This window comes from Colobus angolensis, unplaced genomic scaffold (assembly GCF_000951035.1).
Source record: "Colobus angolensis palliatus isolate OR3802 unplaced genomic scaffold, Cang.pa_1.0 Scaffold133, whole genome shotgun sequence".
NCBI lineage: Eukaryota > Metazoa > Chordata > Mammalia > Primates > Cercopithecidae > Colobus > Colobus angolensis.
The window spans coordinates 3,047,742-3,060,713 of NW_012114411.1; the positions used below are offsets into that span (position 1 = coordinate 3,047,742).

Sequence of the window (12,972 nt, forward strand, 5' to 3'; positions counted from 1 at the left end):
CCCCCTTTGCTCCCTCTTCCTCCTGCTCCCACCCTGCAAGATGTGCCTCCTTCCTCTTCATCTTCTGCCATGATTGTAAGTTTCCTGAGGCTTCTCCAGCCAGGCTTCCTGTACAGCCTGCGAAACTGTGAGTCAATTAAACTTCTTTTCTTTATAAATTACCCAGTCTCAGGTAGTTCTTTACAGCAGTGCGAGAATGAACTAGTACACTAGGTATGAGAGAGTAGAGGCCTGGACTAAGGCAGGGGAGGTGAGGCCAGATTCAAGAGAAACTAAGGCAGCAGAAGCAGCATGGCCCATGACTAGCTGAACCAGGTAGATGAGAGAGAGCAAAGACTCAGAGGCTAATCCTGGATAACAAGCACAAAGGTGCCTCCACCAACTAAGATAATAAATTCTGCATTTGAGCTGCGCTGAGGTGTTCTGAGTTTCACATCCCTGTGGAACAAGCAGGAGAATAAATCTGATAAGCATTTGGACTTGCCGTTACTAGGAGCTTGGGGCAAGGCTTGAGTGAAAGACATGATTTGGGAGCCATTAGTGTACAGATGACAGTGAAAACCATGGGTGTGCATGATGTGCTTGGAAAGATGAATTGGATCTACCACTCAAGAAATTGCTTCTCCAGGTCCAGACTGTGAGGCTAAGATTTCAATATCCAGGATTATAAAAAGCACTCATCACAATGCAACAGAAGTTGCAGGCCAGTGTTTCCTTGACATTGGAATTCACTCTCTCCACTTGATACGAACCACATGGTCTTGGTAGAGTGTGTTTCTAGGACCTTTGATTACTACCAGGCTAAATACCGTATGTTCCATTAAGCTTCATATTCTGGCATAGAAGTCAATGAGAAACTGCTACCTGCACCAGTAACATATGTTCTCCAAACCACTATTAACACTTTGCAAAGCTGCTGCACAATTAATTTTTAGCAGAGATGCACTCATAGCTGCCCCATCATGTGTAAAATGCACGCATTTTGCCTTTGCCAGAGAGAACATATTGCAGCCCATATTTTAGTCATCTCCCTTCAAAGGGTAAGAAAATTTTGTGGTTATTCAAGATAGGAATGCAAATTTAAATTTGCTCATGACTAGAATGGCTCACATGGCCACAGGAACATCTGTTTTTCTAAAAGCATTAGCTGATTGTCCAGAGGTGGTCACTCATTGTCCAGAGACTTGGATGCAGAGAGAGAGACTTGGGCAACTTGTTTTTTAGATTGATTTTGTCTCATGCAAGAGTTGCATGACCTGAATTCAGGTAGACAATCATTTCATATCTTTTTAAGATAAAGGAAGGGACTACTAGTATATACTGTGCTATTTGCTTTGGGCCATAAATAGCACTACGAACTTTACATGCATATCTGGTTGAATTATCCCAAATCTTACATGGTAGCTATTATTATCTTATTTTTACAGATGGTGAGACTTGTTCAACCTAGCATTACATATTTAGACAATGGTGCTTCTCCATTTATATTTATTTTGAGGAAAACTGAAGCCATGATTTGGGATTCACTGATGTTTTACCTCCCTGACTAGTTTTGCAGATTACCTATCATAGTACACAAGATGCACAGACCACTAAAATGGATATATATCGTTTTTGCCTTCCTAGCATCCCATTATGATAAAATATCATCCTCCCTTCTGATAAAATAACATCCTCCCTGTTGATAATATAGCTTTTCCTTTTTTGGAACCTGCTTTTCCCACCTCATGTGATTCAGACAGTTATCAGCCAGTTGACTACTTCCTTCCTTTCAATAGGTCTAGACACATTAGCCAGCCTGATTAGTCAGAAAGTTCCATCTCTGTACCCAGTAATTGGCCTGCGAAGAGCCTATTATTCAAGAGATCCAAAGACAGTTTGTAGGAGATGACCACGAAAGAGAGTCCTGCTCATTTACCTGCATTCACTAACTCTAAGAACAAGTAACCCTAGAGCTGCTGGGGGAAGAATCTACCAGAAAATGAAGTCCACACAAAGAAAAGCAGAGCCAAGACATGGCAGGGCCAGAGAAACAGGGTTCAGATGCCACCATGCAAAGTCCCTGATCCAGCTTGTCCTCGAGCTGTTTTATTCCTGAGACTCCCTGGTCATATCAGTCAATAAATTTCCCTTTCTGCCAATGCTAGCAGTTTGAGTTAGTCTCTGTCAACTAGACTAACAAAACAGGTCTGGCAGAAAAGGAAATGAAAATATATTTAGCAAAAAATTATCTGAGTGAGTTTTACAGTCATGGATTTCAAATTTCACCATTTGAAACAGAGAAATTTGTATACTAAATAGTAACTAAAAAGTATGAATGGCAAGATCTCAAAGATACCCGTTGGGAAATTTTACCTTGGGTGCAATAATTTAAGCTTAAGAAAGATTTTCACCACTGACTTGGATATAACAATGACATGACCATTTCTCAGAGACTTTTCGACAATTGTCTTGCTTATGAATAAACCAGAAAGATAGATGATACTAAATATCAGTTTCATCCTAAGACCCAAATATCTAGGACCTCTCCCATGGGCCCCATGCCTGGATGGCCCCATTCTGTATACAGTGCTTGAGGTGGCTTTACTATATTATGTCATTATTATTCTCCAAATTTCCATAAAAGTTGTCAATGTCACTTTTTTCCAAACGTATACATGAACCATCATGAAAACTTGAGTACCATCTCAACGTTATTTATTTATTTATTTATTTTATTTTATTTTATTTTTGAGATGGAGTCCCGCTCTGTCACCCAGGCTGGAGTGCAGTGGCACGATCTCGGCTCACTGCAATCTCTTCCTCCTTGGTTCAAGTGATTCTCCTGCCTCAGCCTCCCAAGCAGGTGGGACTACAGGTGTGCCCCACCACGCCTAGGTAATTTTTGTATTTTTAGTAGAGATGGAGTTTCACCATGTTGGCCAGGCTAGTCTCGAACTCCTGACCTCGGGTGATCTGCCCGCCTCAGCTTCCCAAAGTGCTGGGATTACAGGCATGAGCCATCGCACCTGGCCTGTATCTAAATTTTATCGCAAATTATCTGAGTCATCTTGGGCAAGCCCTTTGACTTCTCTGGACCCCAACTTCACCATATAATAGAAAGAAGTTGTGCCTAACCTGCCTGGAGTGTTGAGGATGTGTGGTGGGACAACAGATGCAAAAGCACTTTGAAAAACATAAAGATTATTAATTTAAGAGCAAGAGTCCTTAAAACAGAACTCAATTTTATTCTATGCTTTTTGCCAATTGGGATCCATGGAAAAGTCATGGATTTATTACAAATTCTGAATCTCTTTTCAGGATCTAATCTGAATCTGTCAGATCAGACGTGTCACAGGTCAAATGTAGAGAAGGATTAGATTATAGTAATAGAACTCTGATCTTGATCACATCTCCAACCTGCCTTTCTGATCTTGCAACCCTTTGTCACCTACAAGAAATATGCCCAAACCAGTCTACTTCCAATCTCCCAAACACGATCTAGACTTTGCTGTAATTCAACCATTCCCCTCACCTCAAATCTGCTGTCTTAACTCATCCGTCACTCAACATCTTACTTGAACTTCAAGAACAAGTTCCTCCACTCTGACAACCAGCGCCCCCTAGGGCTCCCTTGGTGATGAGTTATGCACTGTTTTGTTATAGTTCTTATGTGATTCTCTGAAGATGTCCTGTAAATTTCTCATTGTTATAGTTCCTGTGTATCTCCAACATGTCTTGACAATCAGACTTGACAATCAGACTATGCCAAAGCCAGTCACTGCTTTGTACTCTTCTTGCTCAAAGTAGATACTCAGCAAATATTTGTTGGTTAGTTAAAAAGGAAATTGTCCAAAGGAGGAAAATGGCTAAGTAAAGAACGTATAATGAAATGAAATGAGGGAGATAAAGTCATAGAACATCAGGTTATCCACTGAAATCTATTCAACATAGACAAGGGAGCTGGTCTACTCAAAAGAAGCCCATAAATCTGAAATCAAATTTTTAGAATGGAAAGAAACTTCAGGATAATCTAATTGACATTCTTCATTCATTGTGGATAATCACCCACTAACTTCTCTGACTTTTGAATTGAGTTTTTACACATTAAATTTTTTATGTTATAAAATATGACTCTTGGTAATTTCCTAGAAACAGAGTCTGAAAGAATAGAACCTTGAAAAATGGCAGCTATTTCATCGATATAAAAAATCCTTCTTCTTGCTAGAGTCAAGCCAGACATCTTGAGCCAGATTTGTGGTATCACTTTTTTATTTTACACTTCAATATGGAAAAGAACAGATGATTAACAGAAAGACATGATTCCCCACCTAGAAACACAGAAAATGCTGACTGGTCAGAGGGGAGCTCCCTTCAGAGCGAATCCAAAGTGTTAGAAGGTCCTAGAAGTCAAATTGTTGAGCTTTGATATGCTGTCAGAGAAAGCACTGGCTTGGGACTCAGAGGACCTAGATTTTGAGAACTTGTTTCATCAATTTCACTTTTGTGACCATTGACAGTTTCCCAAATTCTAATTATCAGGGTTTTTTTTTTGTCTTAAAAATAGGGTCATGGATGGAATTAAATGAGATAATGTATTTAAAGACACTTCATTTATAGAAAAGCATAATTTGCATTATTTATTATCCAGTTAATTTACATTAAAAACTATTTTCATCTAGCTGTCCCAAAGGAGTGAGCCTTTAGAATCTAAGAACCGAAATGGTATCATAACACCCCTGAAGCCCCTTGGTTACGCATCTTTATCCTGGCTCTAAAGAAATGATCAACTAATCCTCAGCTCTAGCATGTTGCAGCCCTTGCAACTTTTCCTGAACTCACACACCCTCAACAAATGACACATAGCCCAGAGCTTCCCGCTCTACAATTAGTCACATCAATCTGAAGCCTCCTCACAGTTTAGTGAACACAGCAGTATCTTCTTTCGCTGCCTGAGATTCTTGCAAAGATGGGAGAGGCAGCTTTTCAACAGCCTGAAAGGCCATCTCCACCACAAGAACATGTCTTCTCTCCAAGTCCACCCTTCCATGGTCACTTGAGTGGCTCTGTCTTGCGTGGAGAGTCATTACCGCTCTCTGTGAGATCTCCGTTGAAAGAATTGGTGAGGTCCTCCCACCTCAGGATGGTCCAGGCATGCTCACCACCTGGGACCCCTCCCAGCTGACCACTACCCAGCCCCAACTTGAAAAGGCCTCTGAGATACTGTTCAAAAGTCATTGGCTTTTGTCCAATAGACCACCTTAGGTTCCTGTGGGGTAGACTCCTGATGGCAGAGTATGAATGAACACTAATGATCATCCGTGTCAGCTAATAATATGAAACATATCTGCCCTGGCATAAAAGCCAGAGTGGGAACACACCCCACCATTCTCAAAGCAATACTGCTCATGTGCAAGGTTGGAAATAGAGACATAATGCTAAATAAAGTCCTCGAATTGGCTATCCTGGAACTTCATCTGTATACTGTTTCTTAGAGATCTTAAATAGTATTTAACAGAACAGAAGAGACTCTGGATATCAGACAGCACTCTCAGTTAACAAATAGCATCACTAAGGCACACAGAGAGGAAGTGACATCCCCAGGATCACTCAATGAGTGGCAAGGCTAGAATGGAGCACAGGGCTGTCCGACCCTTCAGACTCCGCGGCCGCTTCGGTAATCAATTAAACATGCTCTGCCCTGAAGCCTTTAGCGTCTAAGCTGAATGTAACCTCTGGGTGTCTCCTTATCCAAAGCAAGGGGTATGGCCAGATCATCTCCCCAGCTACCCTTTAGCTCTGATGACTCCACAGCACAAAATCAGAACTGCAATCTACCAAACTGGTATCAACCTCCCACAGACTGTGAGTATATGAGCTCTGGCTCTTGCTTTTATGCCAGGCTACTTTCCTCAGTGAGCAGACACTCAATAAATACTGACAACTGATTGGCTGATGAATGAGCTCATAAATAATAATGTTTACAGCTTCCTTCCTGAACTCACAGCCAAAGCAACTCCTCTAAATGGCCTCTTTTCCTCCTTTCTCTCCTCCTCGGCTTGCTTATAAATTTTAAGACGCATCATGCAAGATGTTAGGGAAGCAGTTACCTTGGGGTTTACCCTTAAAAAGGAAAAAAAAAATAGCACCAAAGTCCATAGGGGAAAATTTCCCTGAACTAAACATGAACCAGAAAATGTACACTGACTTCGATTACACAAGGTGCTCCAGGGTTCTTTAATCAAATGGTCCATCAGGGTGTCAAGAGCTCTTTCCCCTGGTTTCTGAGAGATGAGAACACGATCCTTTATTCTGGTCAGGAGGTGAGTGTTAGGGACAGACCTAAGGGCAGAGGCTACTGACAAATGGAAGGTAAAGTCTGAGATGTAGACACTGCCATGACAGCAGCCATAATATGTAGAAGACCCAGGGACAGAACAGAAAAGCCTGTGTGTGTGTGTGTGTGTGTGTGTGTGTGTGTGTTGTGTATAACAGCAGAAATTTATACTATTCATTTAATTTGGATGCCAAGGATTTACGCTTAGGGACTTGGAATAAAGCAGATACACACATCTTTCTTCTAAGCATAGAAGAAAGGTCCAAGTGGAAGGCTGAGACAAGCAGGTCTAACTCTCCTTGAAGCTATTTTTCAAGAAAACTTTTCTCCTCTATATTAACATGATGCAGGATTTATTTCTGTTAAGTATGCTAGAGAATATAATATACATATGCATATGTGTGTGCATGTGTGTGCCTGTTTTTCAGTGCATATAACCCAGGCTCCCAGGTTCCCAGAAGTCTCCTAGACCCCACAGATACTGCACTGTAGTGCCAGCCACCATCACGAATACTCAGTGATGGAATGAAAATTCCTATCCAATTTATTTGACCATAGGTAGACAATGGAGGATAAAGTATTATCAGACGATAGAATTAGTAAGGGAAAGAAGTCAGGTAAAGGGTAGTTTCTCTGGAAACTGACAATTTCATTTCTTCTAGTCCTTCTCCCCCAGTGAAATCAGAAGTCAGCAGAGGTCCATGAGGTAGATTTCAGGCAATTCAACTAAATCTGTGGACCCAACGCCATTTTGAGCAACAAGGAACCAAGTTCCTTGTTCCTTTTAACGTGACCTGGCTTACCACCCAGGGGGCAGGCTTGCCACTGATGGCTCTTCCAAGTCACCTCCATAAACTCATCAGGGCTTGCAAAGTTGCATTTCCCCTCCTCATTCAGAAGACACAAATCAATACACACAGAAGCACTTATGCTTGGTTCATAAAATCTCCTGTGTAAATGCTGGAAACATTTCCACGCCAAGCCTGATGCAGGCTGCTTCCAACAACAGCTAGTATTACCACGGTGTGTGGGAACCCTGGGAAAGGAGAGAAAATGCAAAACTGTGGCAAAAGCCAATGCTGAACCTAGTGTCAAGCCAAAAGCCAATTGGGTTGGAACAGGACAGTGTCCATGTCCTGGTGTGCTTTAATATGGTAAGAGCAAGGGCTTTCTTAATATGGTGAAAATTCCAGAGGGGCATAAGGTGAGTCAGCTGCTCACACAGATAAATGCCTGGACAAGGCCTGCCAAGGTTTGCCATCAGTGGTAGATGGGGAATAAGCTGCTCCCAACTCAGTAGCCCAAGCGTCACTGAGGCCACAGCGAACCTCCTCCACCACCTCTACAGGAAAATATGAGCAGATATGTGGGCGCCTAGAAAGAAAACCCCATTCCATCACCCCATGGACAACAGATTCCACAGTTGCCATGAGAAGATATCCAAAAACAAACACAATCGGCTCAATTTAGATGCAAAAGACAAGGGGGAAAGGATGCTGGGAGCTGGAGGAGGCATCCTAGCAATCTATTTCGAGGGGCTCTAAGCACCTGTTTGCAAGCACAGCTCTCAAAATAGCATTCAGCAACAAGTTTCTGAAATGGCAAATCTACAGCTTCTTTTCCTTTCCCTGCAAGTGCTTTGTCATGCTGATACTCTGACCCAAGAAAGCATTTCCAAAGAGCCTGCGGGATAAAGCAGAGCAACACTGAACATGTCTGCAGCCACTGCAGCGGCAGCAGCAGCCCACGGTGCAGAGGAGGCGAGAGTGGACGCTGCCTGGGCCCCACCTCCTGTCCGAACACTCACCATCAGCAGGCCGAGAGCTGAGTCGGGTACCAGCTGTACTGCCATGATCTCCGATTCCCATGCACAGATCCTGCTGCCGAGTCAGTCCGCCTGGGCCCCGGGTGGCTACAGAGCATCCAAAAGCACCTGCAGAAAAAGCAGCCAAAATCCAGACTTAGGGAGCAAAAGGCTCAAGGGGAAGATAGGCCACCTTTCACACAAGGTGGGGAGGAGGTCAGAGAACACAGGGTGGGAACTGTGCTTAGAGAGAAAAAAAAAAGAAGAAGGAAAATAGGAAGCTGCAGGTTATTTAAAGGTGAGCCCTTTCTAGCTTCGCAAAGCGGCACAGACATAGAGACCGCATCAAACACAAATATGAAAGCTTAGAACACGGAATGTTTAACTGCTACCTTTGCCCTGGCAGCAATTCTTCCTTTAACTGGCAAGTAAAATAAAACATTCCCTATTGCAGATAAATCAAGCAGCCCGAGCCACCCCCTCTCTCTGCATCTCTCAGCAATTCTGCTGCATAAACATGCCGAATGTCACAACATACCGCTCGCAATCTGGTCAGTGTCTTCTTTGCTGCAGATAGGTGTGTCTCTTTTGGCAAAATCAGATATCTGGGAGTGAGACAGCCGAGTCTGACCATGAGGCACCAGGCAGTCACTGGAGATCAGCAAATGCCCTTACCATCCCTGAGGAGGAAGTCACTTAGGAACTGACCCTTCCACCTTCCCCAAATCTACTTTTCCTCTCCAAGTAGACAGGCCAGCTCAGCTCCCGGTAGGGCTAACATACTTAGGAGGAATATGGAATTGCACTGCCTGTTCTGTGAGCGTTCTGATCTCCCTGGCTGTACCACATGCACGCCGCATACAGACACACTCTACCTCTCTCTCCCTCCCTTCCTCCCGCCCTTCCTCCCTCCCATCCCTTCCCTCCCATCTCTCCACAGGGCTGCCTGTTAGGAATTTTGAAGGAGCCTCCCTAGCTCAGGGAGGCATAGGAGGTGAATTTGTTACAAGGGCACTGCTTAAGAGAAAAAGGCAAGTTAGCCTTGAAAATCATATCATGCAGCATTTTCCCTGGAAGATGTCAATGAAAGGAAAAAAGAAAAAAAACTGCCAAATCTTGTCATATAATGGGCAACTCAAAGGGCTTTCCGGAGTCAAAGATTGAAGAAAATTAGACATCTTTTCATGAGCACCGTCAAGCTTGTATCTTCTTCTGGAGTCCATGTATTCAACTACAAATGGCGATTCCTGATACTTCTAGTATGTCCTTTTCTGATTTCTTCCTTTACTCACCTCCTGTAATAGCCCAAAAATCCTTAAAATTCACTAGACAGTGTGAAATGTAGAAATATAGAGACCAGTTTTTGAAATGAGAAACTAGGGGGAATAAATTAATGGCCTTTAGTATTCCTGCACATGAGCACAGCTATTATTCCCATATTGCTTATACTTTTAAAAGTATTGATTTGGGCCAGGCGTGGGAGCTCACATCTGTATTCCCAGCACTTTGGGGGATTGAGGCAGGAAGATAGCTTTAGCCCCAAAATTCAGGGTGAGCCTAGGCAACACAGTAAGGCTTCATCTCTACAAAAAAAAATAGAAATAAAAAAATTAGCCAAGCATGGTAGTGTGTGCCTAGAGTCTCACCCGCCTTCCTCTCTCGGCACTTCGCTCATGGTTCCTTTGCCTGGAAAAGCCTCATCCCCTGTCTGCTTGAATTGCAGCCCAGATTTTCTGGAAAATAGCCTGCAGCAAATCTTCTGCAAGAAGACATCATTGGGAGGTACAATTTCAGGGTGGATAGAATGGGGGTGTGGGGAAGGCGAGGCAGGGATGGAATAAGAGCAGGTACAAGGTGGGGTTGACTGAGCTGGGCACAGGACCGTTACTCACTCCTGAGGAAGAGCTTCCAGACAGGTATGGAACTTCCACTTGTTGGCATAACGCATCAAGGAGAGGAAGGGAGAGGGAGCTAAAAACCTAGTGCTGTCCATCTATTGAGTCATTTTGCTCAAATTGATTCCATTAGACATTAACCCTCTTGCACTTCAGGGTTATGTTACCAACTCCTGCAGGTAGCCATGAAAGGCACTGCATCTGAGCCCAAAATGAAAGGAAGAAACCATAGCCTCTGTGGGTCAGTCACACAGGACCTGGGCCCTGGAGTGGTGAGGCTCTTCCCTCAGGGCATGGGATGGAAACTCTCCCTGTTCCGTCCTGGGAGGCTAGGACAGCCAGCAGAGCCAGGAGTTGAAATGACAATGGCAGCAGCTGGGATTCCCAACAAGCAAGTGGTTCAATTTGCCCAGGGAGGACAGCAGGAGCCAAGCAAATCTGGGAAATACATACACTGAGTCTGGTAACAGCATATAAGTTTACACAACATTCAGTGTCAAAAGTTGCATACTTCATGAAATCCTTCCTGACTCTTCTATTTGGGCATTCACAGTTGCTTTGTTTGTACAACTTTTAAATTCCTTCTTTAAAAAAATTGACAGTGACTTGCTTTTCTCTAGTATCCCTCTACTAGAGAGGAACAAACTAATGTCAGAACTGAGTATCGTTCTCTGTTTACTTCTACAGCTCCAAGCTTCGAACTCGAACAGCAGTCTGTGCTCAATAATATTAAATTGGGCACCAATGAAGATATCAAAATGTAAAGCGCAAAGAGGAAGAGGCAACGGCAAGACCTCGGGGGAGGGTAGGACGTGGGGAGTTTGTGAGGACAGGTCACAGGCTGATGGAGGAGGGGTCAAAGGAGGAAAAAGAGAAGAGAGTCCCCAAATTCGAGTGGCAATGGTCATTCCACAAAGAGGCCTGGGTGGGGTGGAAGGGTGTTTCAGTGCAGTTTCAGACACAGAAATCAAACTGCAAGGGGTTGTTGAGCAGTTTGTGAGGAAGAGGAGTCAATTCATATTAAATAGACCCTCACCAAAAAGCAGTGGAATATGAGCTATCCGGGTCCTTTCAGAACTAGTTCAAGGTCACAGAAGGAAGAAGGTGTGGGGATGGCACTCCCCTCCTCTAAGTCACTAAATTCTATTCTTAGTTAATCTTACCTCCCAAGAAAGCTATATGTATATAATTCATTTCAATGTATCCTCCTCCTAAAAGCTTCTCAAATGAAGCACAGTTCAATGTCACACCCATCAAAAGCCATTGCAAAAAAACAGCTCTTCATGAACCTCTTCTGGGCCAGGTGCAGTGGCTCACGTCTGTGATCCCAGCACTTTGGGAGGCTGAGGTGGGTGGATCACCTGAGGTCAGGAGTTCGAAACCAGCCTGGCCAGCATGGCGAAACCCCTTCTCTACCAAAAACACAAAAATTAGCTGGGCATGGCAGCATATGCCTGTAGTCCCAGCTACTTGGGAAGCTGAGGCAGGAGAATCCTTTGGAGGAAGGTGGGTGGTGGAGGTTGTAGTGAGCCAAGATTGCACCAGTGCACTCCAGCCTGGGCCACAGAGTGAGACTGCATCTCAAAACAAACAAACAAACAAAAACTCTTCTGTAGTTAGCATGAAGCTGTTGTTCAGACGTTGGTCATGAGATCACCTACTGCCATCTATATAAATTGCCCCAGGTGAGCAATTCCTCTCAGAATCCAGTGCAAAGGAAAATGTCATTATCCTGAGAGAGCCTGTGGTGTGGGTTGCTTTGACCCCGGAAAACCTGCCGGGCCGTCTTACTCTCAGAAATCTGAAGGCTTATTCTGTCATTTTCTCTAGGATCCAGAGCAAGAATTACAAGGGTGAGGTGAGACTCAAAGAAAATATTATTTATTAGAACTTTTCTTAAGTTGCACATAGTAGTCATTCAATAACTGTGAGTTCTCTTTTGGTCCCCTTTTAATTCTGATAATGAGAATAGTGTAGCTAATCACACTTGGCACACTGGACTTCCAGAATGCCCAAAATCTAATTTTACTTTCAATTACAGCAGATATTATCATAGCTGGCATTATTACTTCCTTCATTTTTTTATAATCTTATTTTTCCTTCTAATTCATACTGTATTACTCTTATTGAGTAGGCCTTTTTGTCAGTAAGCCATCTGAAATTCATTTTTAGAAAGCGATGGGACATAAATCACTTATTAATGTATAAACTGTGCTCAAGTAGATTTGGCACACTGTGAAATATTTTGCAGCTATTAAAATGGCAATTATGAAACTATTTAGAAGTATTGCAGATGTCTATGTTTATTTGCAAGTAATATGAGACACATTCTCTAATTACAACCACGTAAATATTGGTATTTTAAGAATATATGAAGAACTCCTGCTTCTATCCAAGATGGAACTAGAGGGAGCAAGTCTACACTTCAAATGAAACAAACAAAAAATGTAAAATATATGGAACAATACTTTTCAAGACAATGGACATAAGACAACAAAGGACAGTGATCCACGAAAGATAAGAAACAAATGAGAGAAGTCTTACGATTGTCCCAGGTTATTGAATTAAAAGTGTTTCCAGGCCACAGAACAGAGAGTGGAGCTACGTGGAATCAAGTGTCCTCCCAGAGTCATGGAGACACAGCTGAGAGTCTGGCAAGAGTGGGATGAACACAGTTCACAAGACAGAACACCAAAGAGGAGAAAGGTGTAGAGAGAAAGAGAGCTTCTGAGATCTTCAAAGAGTCCCCGCGAGTACTCAGTTGAATGCTGATCACCACATACACGTGGGGAAGCCACTCAAGGCTGGGGAAAGAACCACATAAAAAGATTGGAAGGAATGGTGACCAGTGCTCACCCAGAGCGAGGAACAGTGCCTGCTCACACCCACCAGACTGGAGAACTTCATAATTCCTGATACATTATTAGAACACTCAGAGGGCTCTTGCCTCAACAGTG

The 12,972-nt window shown here is 43.2% G+C and overlaps 1 long non-coding RNA gene across 1 annotated transcript in view; it reads right to left on the reverse strand.

Annotated features, from left to right (window-relative positions):
• The window catches only part of LOC105506192, a 255,448-nt gene extending 247,199 nt beyond the window's left edge, over positions 1-8,249 (reverse strand). The window contains exon 1 of the long non-coding RNA XR_001000889.1: positions 8,124-8,249. This is a non-coding gene — a long non-coding RNA (uncharacterized LOC105506192). The remainder of the gene's footprint in view (positions 1-8,123) is intronic.
• Positions 8,250-12,972: the final 4,723 nt, after the last annotated feature.